The 22,666-nt window shown below is 40.8% G+C and overlaps 1 long non-coding RNA gene across 1 annotated transcript; it reads left to right on the top strand.

Annotated features, from left to right (window-relative positions):
- Nucleotides 1-13,988: 13,988 nt before the first annotated feature.
- On the top strand, nucleotides 13,989-14,804 carry LOC142865883 (uncharacterized). The gene is made up of 2 exons (XR_012915968.1): nucleotides 13,989-14,229; nucleotides 14,421-14,804. It is a non-coding gene; the product is annotated as an uncharacterized LOC142865883 (long non-coding RNA).
- The last annotated feature ends 7,862 nt before the right edge of the window (nucleotides 14,805-22,666 follow it).

Genomic DNA, 22,666 nt, shown 5'->3' with positions numbered 1-22,666 from the left:
CAACAAGAAGAGATAACAATTTCAAATATATATGCACCTACCTTAAGTGCACCCAGTTTCATATAGCAAACCTTACTGGATCTAAGCAAATAGATTAATAGCAACTCCATAATCACCGCAGATATCAATACCCCACTGACGGCACAAGACAGATCCTCCAAACAGAAAATTAATAAAGAAAAAATGAACATAAACAAAACGATGGAACAATCTGGTCTGGCTGACATATATAGGACATTCTACCCCAAATCCACTGAATATACGTTCTTCTCATCAGCTCACAGGACATTCTCTAAGATTGACCATATCCTAGGACACAAAGTAAATCTCAAGAAATTTAAAAAAATAGAAATCATACCATGTACCTTCTCAGATCACAGTGGAATAAAACTAGAAATTGACCCTATCAGAAACTCACATTTCTACACAAAAACGTGGAAATTGAACGACCTTCTACTAAATGATTACTTCATAAATGAAGAAATCAAGATGGAAATAAAAAAATTCTATGAAGAAAACGACAATGGAGAGACAAGTTATCAACTCCTCTGGGACACAGCTAAAGCAGTTCTGAGAGGAAAGTTTATCTCCCTAAATGCCTATAACCAAAAGACAAAAAGATCACAAATAGACATTCTAATGAAACGACTCAAAGAGCTGGAAAAAAAAGAACAGACCAAGCTCAAACCCAGCAGAAGAAGTGAAATCAACAAGATCAAATCAGAACTAAATGAAATTGAAAACAGGGAAGCTATTCAGGAGATTAATAAAACAAAAAGTTGGTTCTTTCAAAAAATAAACAAAATTGGCACACCATTGGCTAAGCTAACGAAAAGCAGAAAAGAGAAATTTCCAATAAGCTCCATCAGGAATAAAAAAGGAGATATCACAACTGATCCCAAATAGATACAAGATATAATTTATGAATACTACAAAAATCTTTATGCACAAAAACTGGAAAATGTGAAGGAAATGGACAAATTTCTAGAAACACACAGCCTCCCTAGGCTCAACCAGGAAGAAATAGATTCCCTGAACAGACCAATCTCAGCAGCTGAAATAGAAACAGCAATTAAAAATATCCCTAAAAAAAAAAGTCCCAGTCCAGATGGCTTCACACCCGAATTTTACCACACTTATAAAGAAGAACTAGTACCTATCTTGCAGAAACTATTCCACAACATCGAGAAGAACGGAAACCTCCCCGACACCTTTTATGAAGCGAATATTACTCTGATACCAAAACCAGGAAAGGATGCAACAAAAAAAGAAAATTACAGACCAATATCCCTAATGAATATAGATGCAAAAATTTTCAACAAATTCTTAGCTAACCTAATCCAGACGCTTATCAAAAAAATAATCCATCACGACCAAGTGGGCTTCATCCCAGGGATGCAGGGATGGTTCAACATACGTAAATCTATAAATGCAATTCACCACGTAAACAGAAGCAAAAACAAAGACCACATGATTCTTTCAATAGATGCAGAAAAAGCTTTTGACAAAATTCAACACCCTTTCATGATACAAACACGTAAGAAAACAGACATAGAAGAGACATACCTAAAAATGATACAAGCCATATATGACAGACCCATAGCCAACATCATACTGAATGGGGAAAAATTGAAATCATTCCCACTTAGAACTGGAACCAGACAAGGCTGCCCACTATCGCCACTTCTATTCAACATAGTACTGGAAGTCTTGGCTACAGCAATCAGACAGGAAAATGGAATCAAAGGTGTCCAAATAGGGGCAGAAGAGATCAAACTTTCACTGTTTGCTGATGATATGATATTGTATCTAGAAAACCCCAAAGATTCAACCAAGAAACTCCTGGAACTGCTCAATGAATTTAGTAAAGTCTCAGGATACAAAATCAATACACAGAAATCAGAGGCATTCATATACGCCAACAACAATCTAATTGAGAACCAAATCAAAGACTCAATTCCCTTCACAATAGCAACAAAGAAATTAAAGTACCTAGGAATATACTTAACCAAGGATGTAAAAGACCTCTACAGGGAGAACTATGAAACACTGAGGAAGGAAATAGCAGAGGATGTAAACAGATGGAAATCCATACCATGCTCGTGGGTTGGTAGACTCAACATCATCAATATGTCTATAGTACCCAAACTGATCTACAGATTCAATGCAATACCTTATAAAATCCCATCAGCATTCTTCACAGATATAGAAAAAATAATTTTACGTTTCGTATGGAACCAAAGAAGACCCCGAATATCAAGAGCAATTCTAGGCAACAAAAATAAAATGGGAGGCGTTAATATGCCAGATACCAAACTAAACTATAAAGCTGTAGTAATTAAATCAATATGGTATTGGCCCAAAAATAGGAATATGGACCAGTGGAACAGATGTGAGAATCCTGATATAAAACCATCCTCATATAGCCATCTAATCTTTGACAATGCAGACAAAAACATACGCTGGGGAAAAGAATCCCTCTTCAATAAATGGTGCTGGGAAAACTGGATAGCCACCTGTAGAAGGCTAAAACAGGACCCACACCTTTCACCTCTCACAAAAATCAACTCATGCTGGATGACAGACTTAAACCTAACGTATGAAACTATTAGAATTCTACAGGAAAAAGTTGGAAACACTCTCCTAGACATCAACCTAGGCAAAGAATTTATGAAGAAGTCCCCAAAGGCAATCATGGCAGCAACAAAAATAAATAAATGGGACATAATCAAACTACAAAGCTTCCGCACAGCCAAAGAAATAGTCATGAATGTAAACAGACAACCTACAGAATGGGAGAAAATTTTTGCATCCTATGCATTCGATAAGGGACTGATAACTAGAATATACTTAGAACTCATGAAAATCAGCAAGAAAAAATCAAATAACCCTATTTAAAAGTGGGCAAAGGATTTGAACAGAAACTTTTCTAAAGAAGACAGAAGAATGGCCAACAAACATGAAAAAATGCTCAACATCTCTAATCATCAGGGAAATGCAAATCAAAACCACAATGAGATATCACTTAACTCCAGTGAGAATGGCCTTTATCAAAAAGTCTCCAAACAATACATGCTGACGTGGATGCAGAGAGAGAGGAACACTCCTACACTCCTGGTGGCACTGCAAGATAGTTCAACCTCTGTGGAAAGCAATATGGAGATACCTTAAAGCAATACAAGTGAATCTACCATTTGATCCAGCAATCTCATTGCTGGGCATCTACCCAAAAGATCCAATGACTCTCTACAAAAAAGACACCTGCACTCGAATGTTTATAGCAGCACAATTCATAATTGCAAGGCTGTGGAAACAGCCCAAGTGCCCATCAATCCATGAATGGATTAATAAAATGTGGTATATGTATACCATGGCGTACTATTCAGTTCTAAGAAACAATGGTGACTTAGCACATCTTATATTTTCCTGGTTAGAGCTGGAAACCATACTATTAAGTGAAGTTTCCCAAGAATGGAAAAACAAGCACCACATATACTCATCAGCAAATTGGTATTAACTGAACAGCACCTAAGTGGTCACATAGGTACTACAGTAATAGGGTATTGGGCAGGTGGGAAGGGGGAGGGGGGTGGGTATATACATATGTAATGAGTGAGATGTGCACCATCTGGGGGATGGTCATGCTGGAGACTCAGACTTGTGGGGGTAGGGGCTGAAATGGGCATTTATTGAAACCTTAAAATCTGTACCCCCATAATATGCCAAAATAAAAAAAATATATATATATATATATATACACATATATATAATACTCAATCCAAAAGAAGACAGGAAAAAGGAAAAATGTAACAAATAACAGAGGGAACAAATAGGAAAGAGGATAGATTTAAACACTACCATATCAATAATTCCATTAAATATAAATGGATTTAACACTCCAACACAAGACAGAGGTTGATGAACTTGATTTTTAAAAAATCCAATTATATGCTCTTAACAAGAAATGCCCTTGAGATATAAAGACACAGCTAGGTTGAAAGTAAAAGGATGGGGTGAAATGTGCAACGCAAACAGCTTTCATAAGACAGCTGTTTTGGCTATGTTAATATCAGACATAGTAAACCTCAAAACAAGGAGTGTTACCAGAGAAAAGTGGGTCATTTGACAATGATAAAAGAGTTAATGCTTCAAAATACAAAACAATAATAAATGAGTATGCAAATAATAATAGAACTTAAAAATATATGAAGCATAATTTATAAAACTAAAGGAGAAATAGATAAATCCACTTAATCATAGCTGTAGATATAAACTCTCCTCTATTAAAAATTGACAAATCAAGTAAATAAAAAAAACAGTAAGGCCGGGCACGGTGGCTCACGCTTGTAATCCTAGCACTCTGGGAGGCCGAGGCGGGCGGATTTCTCAAGGTCAGGAGTTCAAAACCAGCCTGAGCGAGACCCCGTCTCTACTATAAAAATATAAAGAAATTAATTGGCCAACTAATACATATATATATAAAAAATTAGCCGGGCATGGTGGCTCGTGCCTGTAGTCCCAGCGACTCGGGAGGCTGAGGCAGGAGGATGGCTTGAGCCCAGGAGTTTGAGGTTGCTATGAGCTGGGCTGACGCCACGGCACTCACTCTAGCCTAGGCAAGAAAGCGAGACTCTGTCTCAAAAAAAAAAACAGTAAGATGTATAGTATTTGAAAACTATCAACTAATTTTGACCTACACCAAGATAGACCAAACTCTGGGCCATAGAATGAGTTTCAATATATTTTAAAATATTTAAATTATAAAATATATTATCTGGGAGTAGGGGGCGGAGCAAGATGGCGGACGAATAACACCGCCAGACAGAGGGTCTCTCCAGAAAAGAAAGATTCTAGCAGAAACTAGAGGAAAGAAGGAGGAAGACGAGCATACAGCGGACAAGGGCCGGAAGGAGGGGTACCTGAGACCCCGGGAGACTCCACGGGAGGAGGCTGCGGAGGAGACCTGGAGGCTGAGACCACCGGAGCAGCCCGGAGACCAGCGGCAAGGGTAGGTGGATTCGCTGTTTCCCCTCCCCTGCATTCGGGACTGCTGGTGGGCTCCCCAGCGGGTGGAGAGACCTGCGGACACTAGCCCAGAGACTGCCGCCGCCTGCCAATGGTGAGCCTGTAGCAGACGTGGCACCAGGTTCCCAACTTCCTCCGGGCACCTCCATGTGCAAGGACAGGAGCCGCGCGGCAGGCGCCATATTGCCTCCTCCTCCCCTCCGCCGACCCTACCCGCGGCTGCCCAGAGAGACAATACATCCACCAGCCAGAGGCACCTCCAGGGAACGGGACCTTCCTGTTTGGGACCCTGCCCGCACTCCCAGGTGTAGCTGGCACCGTGTTCCCAGGAAAACGGTGCCGACTCTGAGGCTGAGAGACATAGACCCAGCTTGGGCTCCCTGTGGGTGAATTAGGACCGGAAATCCTCTCCCTGGTGGGAATACAGTTTGAACTCTGGGACCCAGAGGTCGGACCTGCAGACCAGATCCCCTGCACCAAGGGCTAGCATTGCCCGGGGCACAGAAGGGTTATATGTGAACACCCTACTGAGGGCTGTGTGCCTCCAGGGGCGGATCAGCGTCCTAGAGGGCAACCCTCCTCCCAGGAGGAGGCCGTGCACCCAACCCAGGTGGCGTTCCTGTGCAGGGAACCTCCCCGCCGGCATCACAGTCCCGGGAGGCCTGGTGGCTTGTGGTCTGGCCTGCTGACAGAGGCACAGGAGTAGCTACGGAGTTGGGGAGGGTGGAAAGAAGCGAGGCCTGCTGCAGACAGCTGGTCTCAGACAGCCCCACCCCCACACCCAGACTTTCTGGCTGAGCAGGACCATTCCAGCCCCGCCCTGACAGCCTTCCCTGGAAACAGAGAACAGAACTTTGACCCCTGCTAACGGCCTGAGGGCAGGCTTACCCAACCCAGCTCCGCCCAGAACGAGAGCTGATAACAGGACTCAAAATCAACACCATAGCCTGTTCCTCCAAGCAAACGCCACCTACTGATAGGGACGGCATCTTGCACAGCCTTTCCACGGCACCCACTGACTCAATATACAGAGAGTGGTCCAATTTCACCCACAGGCACCACCTAACGCCTCAGAAACTAAACAAGGTGTGTGAATACCCAAACAATAACCTAAGGAAAGAAACAACAACTGATCGACATGGGAAGAAATCAGCGAAAGAACTCAGGAAATATGAAGAACCAAACGGAAAACACACCCCCAAAGAAGAGCACCAGCCCCCTAGAAACGGACACCGACCAAAATCAGGCAACCAATATGACAGAAGAGGAATTTCGTATGTGGAACATAAGAACACTCACCCAGCTGCAACAACAACTCAACAACCAACACCAAGAAACCACAAAAAGTCTCCAGGATATGAGAAAAGAAATACACACATTGAAGAAAAGTGTAACCGAACTCCTGGAAACGAAGAATCAATTCAAGGAACTACAAAATACAGTGGAAAGTCTCAAGAACAGGGTAGATGAAGCAGAAGAAAGAATCTCAGAGCTTGAAGATAACCCCCTCCAATTAAATAAATCAGTCACAGAAATAGAGCAGAGAAACAAGAGAAAAGAGCAAAGCCTACAAGAGCTGTGGGATTATGTGAAGAAACCTAATGTGAGGGTCATAGGGTTACAGGAAGGGGAAGAAGACAACACTCAAGGGTTGGACAAGCTGTTTGAAGATATGATAGAGGAAAATTTCCCAGGCCTTGCTCAAAATCTTGATATACAAGTTCAAGAAGCTCAGAGGACCCCTGGGAGATTCAACGCAAACACGAAGACGTCACGACATGCAGTCATCAGACTGACCAAAGTATCAACTAAAGAGGCCCTTCTAAGAGCTGTAAGACAAAAGAAGCAAGTAACATACAAGGGAAAGCCAATTCGAATAACATCAGACTTCTCTAATGAGACTTTACAAGCAAGGAGAGACTGGGGCCCCATTCTCACTCTTTTGAAACAAAACAATGCCCAGCCTAGAATATTATTCCCTGCAAAACTAAGCTTCGTATATGAAGGAGAAATAAAAACATTCTCAGACAAGCAAAGGCTCAGAGAATTCACCAAGACAAGACCAGCCCTACAAGAAGTACTTAAAACAGCGTTATGCACGGAAGATCATTATAATAACCCACGAATATAAAAACAACCAAAACCCAAAGATATTAAAGGCCAGATATTACAATGCCTCAAGACAGAAATCATAGCAACAACATCCAACCCAACAGAATGATCAGTAATCTACCTTACCTATCAGTTCTCTCAATAAATGTGAATGGCTTAAACTCTCCACTCAAGAGACAAAGGCTGGCTGAATGGATAAGAAAATACAGGCCAAGTATATGCTGTCTTCAGGAAACACATCTAACCTGCAAGGATGCATATAGACTAAAAATAAAAGGGTGGAGATCAATATTCCAAGCAAATAGAAGCCAAAATAAGGCTGGTGTGGCCGTTCTAATTTCAGACGATTTAGTTTTTAAACCAACAAAAGTAGTAAAAGACAAAGAGGGTCATTATATAATGGTGAAGGGCACAGTCCAACAAGAAGAGATAACAATTTTAAATATATATGCACCCAACTTAGGTGCACCCAGATTCATAAAGCAAACCTTACTGGAGCTAAGCAAATGGATTAATAGCAACTCCATAATCGCCGGAGATTTCAACACTCCACTGACGGCACGAGACAGATCCTCCAAACAGAAAATTAATAAAGAAATAATGGACTTAAACAAAACTCTAGAACAATTGGGTCTGACAGACATCTACAGAACATTCTACCCAAAATCCACTGAATATACGTTCTTCTCATCAGCTCACGGGACATTCTCTAAGATTGACCATATCCTAGGACACAAAGAAAATCTCAAGAAATTTTAAAAAATAGAAATCATACCATGTACCTTCTCAGATCACAGTGGAATAAAACTAGAAATCAACCCTAACAGAAACACACATTTCTACACAAAAACGTGGAAATTAAACAACCTCCTACTAAATGATTACTTCGTAAATGAAGAAATCAAGACAGAAATAAAAAACTTCTAAGAAGAAAACGACAATGGAGAGACAAGTTATCAACTCCTCTGGGACACAGCTAAAGGGGTTCTGAGAGGAAAGTTTATCTCCATAAATGCCTATAACCAAAAGACAAGAAGATCACAAATAGATAATCTAATGAAACGACTCAAAGAGCTGGAAAAAGAAGAACAGACCAACCCCAAACCCAGCAGAAGAAGTGAAATCAACAAGATCAAATCAGAACTAAACGAAATTGAAAACAGGAAAGCTATTCAGGAGATTAATAAAACAAAAAGTAGGTTCTTTGAAAAAATAAACAAAATTGACACGCCATTGGCTAAGCTAACGAAAAGCAGAAAAGAGAAATCTCTAATAAGCTCCATCAGGAATAAAAAAGGAGATATCACAACTGATCCCAAAGAGATACAAGATACAATTTATGAATACTACAAAAATCTTTATGCACACAAACTGGAAAATGTGGAGGAAATGGACAAATTTCTAGAAACACACAGCCTCCCTAGGCTCAACCAGGAAGAAATAGATTCCCTGAACAGACCAATCTCAGCAGCTGAAATAGAAACAGCAATTAAAAATATCCCTAAAATGAAAAGTCGCGGTCCAGATGGCTTCACACTTGAATTTTACCATACTTACAAAGAAGAACTAGTACCTATCTTGCAGAAACTATTCCACAACATCGAGAAGAACGGAAACCTCCCCGACACCTTTTATGAAGCGAATATTACTCTGATACCAAAACCAGGAAAGGATGCAACAAAAAAAGAAAACTACAGACCAATATCCCTAATGAATATAGATGCAAAAATTTTCAACAAAATCTTAGCTAACCGAATCCAGACACTTATCAAAAAAATAATCCACCACGACCAAGTGGGCTTCATCCCAGGGATGCAGGGATGGTTCAACATACGTAAATCTATAAATGCAATTCACCACATCAACAGAAGCAAAAACAAAGACCACATGATTCTTTCAATAGATGCAGAAAAAGCTTTTGACAAAATTCAACACCCTTTCATGATACGAACACTTAAGAAAATAGGCATAGAAGGGACATACCTAAAAATGATACAAGCCATATATGACAGACCCATAGCCAACATCATACTGAATGGGGAAAGATTGAAATCATTCCCACTTAGAACTGGAACCAGACAAGGCTGCCCACTCTCTCCACTTCTATTCAACATAGTGCTGGAAGTCTTGGCTACAGCAATCAGACAGGAAAATGGAATCAAAGGTATCCAAATAGGGGCAGAAGAGATCAAACTTTCACTGTTTGCTGATGATATGATATTGTATCTAGAAAACCCCATGGATTCAACCAAGAAACTCCTGGAACTGATCAATGAATTTAGTAAAGTCTCAGGATACAAAATGAATACACAGAAATCAGAGGCATTCATATACGCCAACAACAATCTAATTGAGAACCAAATCAAAGACTCAATTCCCTTCACAATAGCAACAAAGAAATTAAAGTACCTAGGAATATATTTAACCAAAGAGGTAAAAGACCTCTACAGGGAGAACTATGAAACACTGAGGAAGGAAATAGCAGAGGATGTAAACAGATGGAAATCCATACCATGCTCGTGGATCGGCAGACTCAATATCATCAAAATGTCTATACTACCCAAACTGATCTACAGATTCAATGCAATACCTATTAAAATCCCATCAGCATTCTTCACAGATATAGAAAAAATAATTTTACGCTTCGTATGGAACCAAAGAAGACCCCGAATATCAAGAGCAATTCTAGGCAACAAAAACAAAATGGGATGCATTAATATGCCAGATATCAAACTATACTACAAAGCTGTAGTAATTAAAACAATATGGTATTGGCACAAAAACAGGAATATTGACGAGTGGAACAGATGTGAGAATCCTGATATAAAACCATCCTCATATAGCCATCTAATCTTTGACAAAGCAGACAAAAACATACGCTGGGGAAAAGAATCCCTCTTCAATAAATGGTGCTGGGAAAACTGGATAGCCACCTGTAGAAGGCTAAAACAGGACCCACACCTTTCACCTCTCACAAAAACCAACTCACGCTGGATAACAGACTTAAACCTAAGATATGAAACTATTAGAACTCTAGAGGAAAAGGTTGGAAACACTCTCCTAGACATCGGCCTGGGCAAAGAGTTTATGAAGAAGTCCCCAAAGGCAATCACAGCAGCAACAAAAATAAATAAATGGGACATGATCAAACTACAAAGCTTCTGCACAGCCAAAGAAATAGTCATGAAAGTAAACAGACAACCTACAGAATGGGAGAAAATTTTTGCATCCTATGCATCCGATAAGGGACTGATAACTAGAATATACTTAGAACTCACGAAAATTAGGAAGAAAAAATCAAATAACCCCATTAAAAAGTGGGCAAAGGACTTGAACAGAAATTTTTGTAAAGAAGACAGAAGCATGGCCAACAAACATATGAAGAAATGCTCAACATCTCTAATCATCAGGGAAATGCAAATCAAAACCACAATGAGATATCACTTAACCCCAGTGAGAATGGCCTTTATCAAAAAATCTCCAAACAATAAATGCTGGCGTGGTTGCGGAGACAGAGGAACACTCCTACACTGCTGGTGGGACTGCAAACTAGTTCAACCTCTGTGGAAAGCAATATGGAGATACCTTAAAGCCATACAAGTGAATCTACCATTTGATCCAGCAATCCCATTGCTGGGCATCTACCCAAATGATCCAGTGACACTCTACAAAAAAGACACCTGCACTCGAATTTTTATAGCAGCACAATTCATAATTGCAAGGCTGTGGAAACAGCCCAAGTGCCCATCAATCCAAGAATGGATTAATAAAATGTGGTATATGTACACCATGGAGTACTATTCAGCTCTTAGAAACAATGGTGATATAGCACATCTTATATTTTCCTGGTTAGAGCTGGAACCCATACTACTAAGTGAAGTATCCCAAGAATGGAAAAACAAGCACCAGATATATTCTCCAGCAAACTGGTATTAACTGAGTAGCACCTAAGTGGACACATAGGTGCTACAGTAATAGGGTATTGGGCAGGTGGGAGGGGGGAGGGGGGCGGGTATATACATACATAGTGAGTGAGATGTGCACCATCTGGGGGATGGTCATGATGGAGACTCAGATTTTTGGGGGGAGGGGGGGAAATGGGCATTTATTGTAACCTTAAAATCTGTACCCCCATAGTATCCCAAAATAAAAAAAAAATTAAAAAAAAAAAAAAAACCACAATGAGATATCACTTAACCCCAGTGAGAATGGCCTTTATCAAAAAATCTCCAAACAATAAATGCTGGCGTGGTTGCGGAGAGAGAGGAACACTCCTACACTGCTGGTGGGACTGCAAACTAGTTCAACCTCTGTGGAAAGCAATATGGAGATACCTTAAAGCCATACAAGTGAATCTACCATTTGATCCAGCAATCCCATTGCTGGGCATCTACCCAAATGATCCAGTGACACTCTACAAAAAAGACACCTGCACTCGAATGTTTATAGCAGCACAATTCATAATTGCAAGGCTGTGGAAACAGCCCAAGTGCCCATCAATCCAAGAATGGATTAATACAATGTGGTATATGTATACCATGGAGTACTATTCAGCTCTAAGTAACAACGGTGATATAGCACATCTTATATTTTCCTGGTTAGAGCTGCAACCCATACTACTAAGTGAAGTATCCCAAGAATGGAAAAACAAGCACCAGATATATTCTCCAGAAAACTGGTATTAACTGAGTAGCACCTAAGTGGACACATAGGTACTACAGTAATAGGGTATTGGGGAGGTGGGAGGGGGGAGGGGGGAGGGGGGTGGGTATATACATACATAATGAGTGAGATGTGCACCATCTGGGGGATGGTTATGATGGAGACTCAGACTTTTGGGGGGAGGGGGGGAAATAGGCATTTATTGAAACCTTAAAATCTGTACCCCCATAATATGCCAAAATAAAAAAAAATTAAAAAACCAAAATATATTATCTGACCACGAAGGGATTAAATTAGAAATCAATAACAAAAACATACCCAGAAAATCCCCCAATACTTGTAAATTAGGAATATATTTCTACATAACTCATGGTTTAAAAAGAAATTACAAGTGATGTTAGCAGGTAAATCAAACTGCATAAGAAAACACAAGATATCAAATTATGTGAGATTCAGCTAAAGTATTCCTATGTGGAAAATTTAATAAAATTAATAAAATAAATTATTATTAATTTATTATTTTATTATTTAATTTATTATTAATAATAAAATAAAATAAATTTATTTTTAAATTAGAAAAGAATAATTATTTTTAGTGAATGATATGTGATTCCACCTAAGGAGCTAGAAAAGGAAGAGAAAATTAAATTCATATTAAACAGAAAAAAAAATAATAAAGATAAGTAGAAATCACTGAAGTAAAAAAGATAAAATGATAGAGAAAATCAAGAAAGCTCAAAGTAGTTTTTTAAAGATTAATGAAATTGATAAAAGCCCAGTTAAAATTAATCAAGGAAATAAATGACACAAAACATAAGTTACCAATTCCAGAAATTATAGGAGTGGCATGACAATACACGCTACAGATATTTAAAAAATATTTGATGGAATATTATGTATAATTTCATGCTAAGAAATTTGACCATTTAAAAGAAATGGAAAAAGTCTTTGAAAAACAATTTATCAGAACTAACACAAGACTGGAATTTTGAATAGTGCAAACACCAATATTAATTCAAAACATAAAACTTTCTTACAAAGAAAGTTCCAGGAGTGGATAGCTTCACTAGTGAATACTACCAAATACTGAAGGAAAAAATAACATCAATCTTAAGCAAACTGAAAATTATAAAACATTACATAGATAAAGACCTAAATAAATGAAAAGACATAACATGTCACAGTTTGAAAGTCTCAATATTTGTTAAGAGTTTGCTTCTCCCTATATTGATTTATAAATTCTACACCATCACAATGAAATCATAGCAGGCTTTAATTTTAATAGGAAAGCTGATTATAAAATTTATATGAATGTGTGAAGGGGCTAGAATAGCTGAAATGGTCTTGTAAAACAAGTGGAAAGTTGGATGAGCTGTACTACTTGATTTTATGTTTTATTATAGAATTATAGTAATCATAATCAATTACAGTGTGGTTTTGGCATAAGGATAGGCAAATAGATCAATGAAACAAAATAGAGCAGGAGTTGACAAAAATTTTCCCTAAGGGGTCAGATAGTAAATATTTTATGTTTTGCAGGCTGTACATTCTCTGTCATAACTATTCAAGTCTGTTGTAGTGCAAACTCAGCCATAGACTGCACTCTATTAAATGAGTGTATCTGTGTTCTAATAAAGCTTTATGGACACTGAAATTTCAATTTCACATAATTTTCACATCACAAAACGTTCGGCTTTGTGTTTTTTTTTTCTCACGCATTTAAAAATGTAAAAAAGAAAACTTTCTTAGTCCATGGACCATACCAAAACAGACACAAAATGGAAATTTGTTGGAGAGAAGTGGAATGATTTATATTTCCATTGATAGTTAAATAAGGTCACTTTACCTTGGAGGAATTTTAGATAAGACATTCAAAATAGAAGGTCATGGTAAGAGTGGCAAAGAATAGAATGAACCACTGAATAGAGGTGGCTGTGAGGAATGTCTTGGAGGAAATACCTTCTCCCTGCCATGTGACCCACCAGAATTGAACATGGGGACATGAAGGGGGCAGTAGATCATTTTGAAATGGATCTTTAGGTAGTATTGAGGAAACATGCCTTTCTCCAATCATAGGATCTTGACCACCCCAGCATCCCCACCACCACCATGGATGTGTCAGGAGAGGTGCTTTGTGATGTCCAAGCCACTCCAGGGCTACCATTGGCTGGGAGGAGCTCCTTGACGACCAAACAAAGTTGAAGGGTGGAGCTCCTCATTACCCAGGCAAAGGCATATATAAGGACAGTGGGAGCCTGCAGTAAACCATTGGGAGGCTTAAATATGGTTAAAGAGACCTGTACACCAGAGGAACCTAACACAAGTATGGAACAACCAGTTACAAGCAGCACGAAACAGCCAAACCCAAAAACCAAAGGGAAGAAAGAAAGGAAGACCCGCTGTCAACGCAAGACCAAAGGCAGTGGCCAGGTCAGATAACCCTACCCATGTTCCTCCTCTTTTCCCCTTAGATGCCCCCCCAAGACTCTCAGCTTGTCCTTGCCTAACACAAACCCCTCTCCCAGCCAGCACCCCTACTCTCAGGAAGCTCCCCTTCCTATACAAGCCCTTTCTCTTCTCCCAAGCCAATGCCCTTCTGGCTTACTCTGTTCTTCTTCCAGGTACAGAAGCAGGCCATGAAGGGTAAAAAAAACCTTCAAAGAAATTCGAGAAAAAAATCTCTTCGATTGTCCCCTTCCTGTTCAAGGAAACCTAGTAGAGCAATAAGGCCAACAATATTTATCTGTTTCCACAAGCTGAATAAGAATAAAAATAACAAGAGCAAGAACAAAAGACACTGGAGAATCCAACCATTCCATGTAACAGCCTGTGCAGCCAGTAAATGCAGAGCCTGGACCAGAAACTTAGAACTAGCTACAGCATCCCCAGAGGCAGCTGTGGAGAAATCATCAATCACATAGAGGACAAATCTGAGACTGACAGGGTAAATCTGAGACCCCCAGGGTACAGATATTAATAAAATCAGGCAACATGTGAAAAAAAAATGTGTATATGTGTCTGTGGTAAGGAGGGGGTTAAGGAAGAAAAGAAGCAACAAGGGAGGGAAGTGGGGACCTGCAGGGCTAGGGGCCAGACCAGCAGGTATATGGTCAGCCACTGGAGGATAAGGACCTGGTGAGGACTGAGAAATGAAGACAAATTTCTTCAACATTTTGTCTCACAGGCAAGAAGAAAAGGGGTTTTGTTTTTTTCTACATATATTTGGGGTGAAGGGGGTGGGAGCAATGTCAACGTCTAAATTTCCATAATCCAGATGGAAAGAGAGTTTGATGGGTGACATGTGACAATGATATTCCCCTCCCAAAGGTAGACGACAAAATCACCTTCAGGTCACCTATGTCATAGTGGTATATGTAAACATCCTATGCTGTAAGCAATGAAAGGCCTTCAGGAGGACCAAAAATTTCAGCCTGTTAAGACTCACTGCTAGCACCCTTAAAGACAAATAATGGAGTTGGAGGCCACAGACCCAACATTGATCAGGCCACTTTCTTATTAAGAAGCTTGGGGCAGACCCGTGGCCTACCAAGCATGGGGTAGTGGGCATGGTCTGATCACCTGTAGGCAATAAAGAAAAATTTTGTGGCTCATGCCTGTAATCCTAGCACTTTGGGAGGCCGAGGTGGGCAGATTGCTCAAGGTCAGGAGTTCGAAACCAGCCTGAGCGAGACCCTGTCTCTACCAAAAATAGAAAGAAATTAATTGACCAACTAAAAATATATATATAGAAAAAATTAGCCGGGCATGGTGACGCATGCCTGTAGTCCCAGCTACTCGGGAGGCTGAGGCAGTAGGATAGCTGAGCCCAGGAGATTGAGGTTGCTGTGAGCCAGGCTGACGCCACGGTACTCACTCTAGCCTGGGCAACAAAGTACAAAGTGAGACTGCCTCAAAAAAAAAAAAAAAAAAGAAAGAAAGAAAAGAAAAATTTTGTCTACAGAGGATTTTAATATAAAATAGTAAAATCCAGAAAAGTCAGTCTTATTTTTATTACCACCAGACCCAAGCAGTTCTAAAGTTTTATCCCCAAAATATCCTCTTTTGGTCTAAGTTCTAAAAACTTCCTATGGTTAACATTAAGTTTTAATAAAATAGATGTAGAGTTCAAATTAGGTGATTTTTAACACATACGTTTTAATAACCATTTTATCCTACAAGGAAGTTAATTTGGATAAATCCTTGTTAAATAGCTGATCCCAGACACAGGATTTTCCACCTCCACAATCCCAGACATGGTGGCAAACATGGAGAACTTACATGATCCCAAAGCTTGGACATTCCATGTGAGGTTCCCCTCCAAGGAGAGTGACCCAAGAGGCTGGAGAGCTGACTTCCTTCCAGTCAGATACTTGTCCTTCCCCACCCTACCCAATTCACTGCAACCAGAAAAGCAGTTTTAGCTGAGAATTTGGCCAGTGGCCACTTCTCCCCAGAAGGTGCATGCTACAGGATGAGGTTTCCATGGAGAGTAGAACCCACACCTTTCCCCTTGGGTACCTGCAGTGGACCCCGGGTGCCCGATCTGGGAGCTAGCATTTTGTGAAATTGTAAGCCACTGGGTCAGATAAGCAGGCTGGACCCCATCCCCCAAATACTCAAATGGGTTGCTGGGAGACACAGGGGAGAGGTCTGAGAGCTGGACTTGGGTGACAAGGTAACCCACGGTGACAGAACTGACAGGAGAATACTGTGGGGTTCCAAGACATGGCAATGTGGGAGAGAGCCCATACTCCCGACAGAAAAACCACCCTGTTGGATTAGGGTAGGTCATCTGGCAAGAAAAAGCCTAGCCCTGGGAGCCGTAGGAACCAAGCGTGATACATTCAGGTGCTCAGGCTGACCAGGAGCTCTGGCCCCTCCCCCACCCATTGTAACTGGGAGAGCACTTTGAGCCAATTTGTCAAGTGGCCACCTCTCTTCAGCAGGCACATTCTTCAGGCTGAGGTCTCCATAGAGAGTAGGGTCCATGCCTCTTCCCTTGAGGACCTGCAGTGGACCCAGGGAGCCCAATCTGGGATCTCCTTGCCTGCCGGCATTTCACAGAGATGCACACTAGCAGGTCAGACACAAACAACAGGTGGAGGTTTGAGAGATGAACTTGGGTGGTGAAGGAGCCCATGTGGACAGAACTGATGGGAGAATGCCATGGAGTTCTGAAACTTGGCGAGCTGAGAGAGTATCCACCCCTTCCCACAGGAAAGCTGCACTATTCTATTAGGGTGAGTCCTCCAGCAGGGAAGATACCAGCCCAGCACCACAGCAACTTAGCATTTAGACCCTCCACAAACAGCCCTCCTGGTCTGGAGAGCCTGCCCTGACTTTCCTCCCAGTGGCTCCCCCTAGCAGCCAGGAAAGCAACCTTTGAGCCCTGCAAAGGCTTTGCAAAGCCTTCCAGGCTCTCACAACCTAACGATGCTCTGCTTCACTCCTCCATCCACCTCTGCTTTTGTGGAGATCAAGCAGTCCCCTGGAAGCTATGGGGCCCCTCCCAAAACCTGGGGAGCTCCAGTGCTCCACCTAAAGGATTGGAGCTTACCACAGGCACAAAAGAACTTCTCAGCAGTTGGCTATTTCACGTAAGCATCAACCACTGGCAGGGAGAATAACTCTATAGCTCATCACAGCACCTACCAACTCAGTTAAACAGGACATGTCTGATTCTTATTCACAAGTACCACCAACCATCTTGAAGATTAAGCTGGGGGACCCAACATAATTCACACTGCTGGGAAAAGGTAAAGACAGTAGGATAGAGGCAACCTGAGGGGACACTGTTTATTATGAGAGAAACAAAATTTACAGGCAGCTTGATCTGTGAGAGCTCTCCCTCTTCTACTGCAGACCTCTGGGCTGATAAGAAAGCTATTCAGAGTCCATGCAGAGACATTCCACCAGACAGCAGGTGCAGCAGAGATCTGGTGCCTGCCAATACCAGGATTCTGAAACTGACAATATCCTAATCTCTCTGGTGCACAGAGCCAGGTCAGCTCAGGACCCAGCCATGCAGCAGTAACCCTAGCATCACCCCCACCAGGCTGGGGAGGGAACAGATACTCCCCTGTGCTGAGCAAGCCTTCTCTTCTGTGTGGAAGCCAAAGAGAGTGGGAGCCTCCAGCACAACTTGGGAAGACTCATATGACTGCTTCAATGTGCCCTAGGTGTTGGGGGAGAACCTTGGTGGACCAGAAGCTCCAGCCCATCTAAACAGAACCTGGGCCACTCCTGCCTGCATGACTGAGCAGCAGCAATCCCCACACTGGTGGAACAGGCCCCCCATAAGGATAGTCCACCCCAAAAGTTGTCAGAGCCAGCTCTGAAGCTCTCATTGTGCCTGAGGCTGTGGCTCTGCCCCTGTAGCTCCTGGATCCCTGCTAGGCGCACAACTCCACCCCTGAGATTCCAGAATTATGCCTGGACCCCAAAATCCCACAAATTAGTCCCTACCACTACTACTAGGTAGGTAAAACATACCTAAGTGCCCACCTTTCACTCAGGAACCCCAGCCCTGAGCAGCCGTCACTCCTAGACTTGGTTGGAGAGAGTCCCCAGCAAAGAACAGGTGCCCTGCATACCCATAAACCCTGAGCCTAGAGAAGAGAAGCCACATGTGAAGAAGCCAGCAAAAGAACCCTGACAACATGAAAAAAACAAAATAGTTTGACACCCCCAAGAGAACACAACGGAGCTACAGTAGTGGACTCCACCCATAAGGAAATTGCTGAAATGACAGAAATGGAATTCAGAATATGGATGGCAAATAAGATGACCAAAATTGAAGATAAAGTTGAAAACCAACAAAAGGAAGCCAAAAAATATTTCAGGAAATCAATGAATAAAAAAATAAAAATATACTAGAGAGCTAGACAACACAAGGAATAATATAATATTAATAGAACTTAAAGAAATGAAAGAGTCATTCAAGGAACTTCAAAATGCAGTTGAAAGCTTTAACAACAGGATAAACCAAGGAGAAGAAAGAATCTCAGAGCTTGAAGACAAGGCTCTCAAGATAACCCAGTGATTCAAATAAGCAAAGAAGAGTATAAAAAAGTCTGAGCAATCATTGAGAGTGATATGGGACTACACATATCATACTAACATTTAAATCATAGGTATCCTTGAGGGTGAAGAAGAAAGAGCCAAAAGCATAGAAAGCCTATTGAGGAAATTATTGAAGAAAACTTCCCAGACATCACTAGATATTCAGACATACAGATACAAAATGGACATTGAACACTGGGAAGATTCATAGCAAACAGGACATCTCCAAGACACATAGTAATAAACCTGTCCAAAATCAAAATGAAGGAGAAACTTCTGCAAGCAGCAGTACAAAAGCATCATATAATTTACAAAGGAAAACCCATCAGGCTAACTGCAGACTTCTCAGCAGAAACCTTACAAGCTAGAAGGGACTGGGGCCTCATCTTCAATCGACTTAAATTGAACAACTACCAGAAAAACTAAGTTTCAGAATACACAGAGAAATTAAGCTCTTTCCAGAGAAGCAAACACAGGGAATTTGTCATGACAAAACCTGCTGTGCACAAAATACTCAGAATAGCACTATACACAAACCAACACAACAAATAACCACCAGTATAAATTCACCTAAAAATAAAAACCCAAAACATACAACTCCTATAAAACAATACAACAAGAGGCAAAACAAACCAATAAGGGACAATTCAATAGGATGAGCAGACCAATGTCCCACATGTCCATGCTGTCAATCAATGTGAACAGACTAAATGCCCTTCTCAAAAGACATAGTCTGGCCAAACACATGAAAAAACACAACCCAAGTATCTGATTTCTCCAGGCAACATATCTAAGCCACAAGGACACATACAGACTCATTGTAAAAAGATGGAAAAATATATTCCATGTTAATGGAAATCACAAGAGAGCACGTGGCTTAGTCATTCTCATATTAGATAAAATTGACTTTAAGCCAAGAAAGGTAAAGAAAGATAGAGGGTCACTGTATAATGGTAAAGGGAGCTATCCAAAAAGAAGCCATAACAATCCTAAATATACATGTGTGAACTAAAGGAGCTCCCAGGTATATAAAGCAAATCTTACTAGAGCTAAGCAAAGAAATAAGTTGTACCATCGTAACTGCCAGAGACCACAATGCCCCACTGTCAGAGCTTGATAAATCATCTAATCAGAAAATAAATAACTAGGCATGGTGGCTCACGCCTGTAATCCTAGCACTCTGGGAGGCTAAAGTGGGAGGATTGCTTGAGCTCAGGAGTTCAATATCAACCTGAGCAAGAGTGAGACCCTGTCTCTACTAAAAACAGAAAAAATAAGCCAGGTGTGATGGTGTGCACCCGTAGTCCCAGCTACTTGGGAAGCTGAGGGAAGAACATCCCTTGAGCCCAGGAGTTTGAGGTTGCTGTGAGCTAGGCTGACACCATGACACTCTAGCCTGGGCAACAGAGGGAGACTCTTTGAAAGAAGGAAGGAAGAAAGGAAGGAGAAAAGAAGAAAGAGGAAGGAAGGAAGGAAGGAAGGAAGGAAGGAAGGAAGGAAGGAAGGAAGGAAGGAAGGAAGGAGAAAAGAAGAAAGAGAAAGGAAGGAAGGAAGGAAGGAAGGAAGGAAGGAAGGAAGGAAGGAAGGAAGGAAGGGAGGGAGGGAGGGAGGGAGGGAGGGAGGGAGGGAGGGAGGGGAAGGGGAAGGGGAAGGGGAAGGGGAAGGTCTTAAACCAAACTCCAAATCAAATGGATCTAACAGACATTTACAGAACATTCTACCCCAAAACTACAGAATACACATTCTGCTCAGCAGCATATGGGGCATTCTCCAAGATTATCATATCTTAGACAAAACGGTCTCAACAAATTCAAAAAATTAAAATCATACCATGGATCTTCTCAGGCCACAGCAGAAAAAAACTAGAAATCAATCACAAGAGAAACACTCAAAGCTACACAAAATCATGGAAATTAAACAACCTTCTGCTGAATGATTAATTGGGTCAAGAATGAAATTAAGATGAAAATTTAATCTTTGCACTGAAAGACAAAGGGACCATGAGCTATCAAAAGCTTTGGGACACAGCAAAAGCATTTCTCATGGGAAAATTCAAAGGTTTAAATGCCTACATTAAAAAGACAGAAAGATCACAAATTGATAACCTAATGTCACACTTCAAAGAACTAGAAAAGGAAGAGCAAATCAAACCCAAAGTCAGCAAAAGAAAAGAAATAATGAAGGTGAGAGCAGACTAAATGAATTGCAGAAAAAAAAGCAATACAAAGGATTAACAAAACAAAAAGTTGGTTCTTTGAAAAGATAAACAAAATTGAAAGACTTCTTGCTAGATTAAGCAAGAACAGAAGAGAAAGGACCGAAATAAGCTCAACCAGAAATGAAAAAGGTGATATTAAACTGATACCACAGAAATAGGAATCATCATCCATGAACACTATGTAAATCTCTACATGCATAAACTAGAAAAAAAAGAGGAAATTGACAAGTTTCTGGAAACATACAACCTCCTGAGACTGAACCAATAAGAAATAGATCTCCTGAACAGTCCAATAATGATCAGTGAGATCGAATCCGTAATAAAAAACCTCCCAAGAAAACAAAGCCCTGCAGCAGATGGATTCAAAGCTGAATTCTATCAGATCTACAAAGAAGAAATGGTACCAACAATACAGAAATTATTTCATAATATTGAGAAGGAGGGAACCCTCATCAATTCATTCTATAAGGCCAGTATCGCCTTGATACCAAAGCCAGGAAAGGACACAACAAGAAAAGAAAACTACAGACAAATATCCCTTATGAATGTGGATGCAAAAATCATCAATAAAGTACTAGCGAGAGGAGAAAAAAAATGGTGGAGTAGAGGTAACTCTCCGGACTCCTGCTCCCAGAGAAGGAGACACAGATCTTGGTCTCCTACATGCAAGTGAATCTCCCCACTACAAGGACAGCATTGAGAATCTGCAGAGGAGCAACGGGGAACTCTCATAAAAGGATAAACAAGGAGATACACCAGCTCTCAAGAAATGGAGTCTGAACAAACCCAAAACACTAAAATGACAAAAGAAGAATTCCAAAATTGTACTGTAAAAAAGCTCAATGAAATGCAAGAAAAAAATGGATAACCAACACAAAGAAACCACAAAGAAGATACAAGAATTGGAAGAAAGATTCATTAAGGAGATCAACATCTTAAAGAAGAATCAATCAGACATCCTCGACATGAAGAATTTATTCAGGGAAATTCAAAACAGAATGGAAAGCCTCAAAAATAGGGTGGACCGAACAGAAGAAAGAATCTCAGAACTGGAAGACAACTCATTCAAATCAAATAAGTTAATCACAGAGTTAGAGCAGAAAAATAAGAGACACGATTAAAGCTTATAAGAATTGTGGGATTATACGAAGAAAAATAACCTGCGGGTCCACTGGATTCCGGAGAAGGAGGGAGAAAAAACCCAAGGATTAGACAAGTTTTTGAAGGAATAATTGGGGAAAACTTCCCAGGTCTAACCAGTAACCTAGAATTAGAAATACAAGAGGCCAAAGGACTCCTGGGAGATACAATACAAACAGGAAAACACCACGCAATGTAGTCATCAGACTGACCAAAATGTCAACAAAAGAGACCCTCCTACAAGCTGTTTGGTGCGGGAAAGAAGTTACATATAAAGGAAAACCCATCTGAATAACTCCAGATTTCTCAACTGAAACAATACATGCAAGGAGGGAATGGGGACCCATTGTCACTCTCTTAAAACAAAACAACGCCCAGCCTAGAATCTTATTCCCTGCAAAACTAAGCTTCATATATGAAGGAGAAATTAAGACATTCTCAGACAAG

The sequence above is a fragment of the Microcebus murinus genome, chromosome X (genome assembly GCF_040939455.1).
Source record: "Microcebus murinus isolate Inina chromosome X, M.murinus_Inina_mat1.0, whole genome shotgun sequence".
Lineage (NCBI taxonomy): Eukaryota > Metazoa > Chordata > Mammalia > Primates > Cheirogaleidae > Microcebus > Microcebus murinus.
The sequence above is the reverse complement of the archived record's forward strand: the minus strand, read 5'-3'. Positions and strand labels throughout refer to the sequence as shown.